Source organism: Dama dama, chromosome 19 (assembly GCF_033118175.1).
Source record: "Dama dama isolate Ldn47 chromosome 19, ASM3311817v1, whole genome shotgun sequence".
NCBI classification, from domain to species: Eukaryota; Metazoa; Chordata; class Mammalia; order Artiodactyla; family Cervidae; genus Dama; species Dama dama.
Genome location: NC_083699.1, coordinates 89356006 through 89357033, shown reverse-complemented (window position 1 = coordinate 89357033; position 1028 = coordinate 89356006).

Genomic DNA, 1028 nt, shown 5'->3' with positions numbered 1-1028 from the left:
GGCGCCTACATGGTGGGCGCCCGCTCCTCGCGCGCGTTAAGGCCCCTTCTGCCGGGATCCCGCTGCCGGTTCTCCCTCGGAGGGGGCCACTCCTCCGCCTGATGAGGCCCGTCTGCTCGGCGGTGGCAAGAGGTTGGCTGTTAGGAGGCCTTCACAGGTGGCGTACCTGCTAGGAAGCCCACGGGCTGACATTTACAGAGGTCAGCCCCAGGCCATTTGCTTATGTCATAATCCCTGTCTCCCCACCATGTCTCACCATAAAGGGTAGGAGGGAGGGTGGGATCCGCGGGGGGCGGGGAGTGGCAGGTAGGCTGATGGACACTCTCTGCTTCCAGAGGACCAGCTCCAGAAGAGTGTCAATGCAGAGAGCATCCTGGAGGTTTGGCACCTTTGGGGTTATGAGTTGGATTTCAGAAGCTATTTCTCTTTCCTTGGAACTTGGGCAAGTTGAGGCAGGGGTATGTCTTCATGGGCCGAAAGGCCTGGGTATGGTGCACTGGAAAAGTAGACATGATATTCCTCTCCTTGGACTGTTTTTGCATTGCTGGAACTCTTTATTTGATGAACAAAGTGCAGTGCTTACAAATAATAGTGCCATATATAAAGGGAATTACCATTTGTAGAAAGAATTAAAGGAAAAAAAAAAAAGATATAGGTTCTTTAAGGCACTTCTTTCTGTAGTCACTGAGTTTGTTAGTCAGTGCATAGTCACTGCTGATTTTCATGAGGCTTCAGGCATAAGTCATTCTGAATATTTCTTGGCATTTTTTTTTGCAGGCTCATGGAGTTTGGCTGAGACTCAGGCTCTGTTTCCTATGCCCCTGCCCTTCTCCCCAGTCCCATCCTGCTGCATCCCTTTTATCAGGAGGCTGGGAATTCTACACAAGACTCTTTATCTCTGCTTTTATCATTAATATATGCTCAGTATCTCTAGAAATGACCTTCTATTTTAGGGGAGAATTTTGCTTTCCACTTTATGCAGCTTGCAAAGATTAAAAGAGCAGAAATTTCATGATCATACCATATAT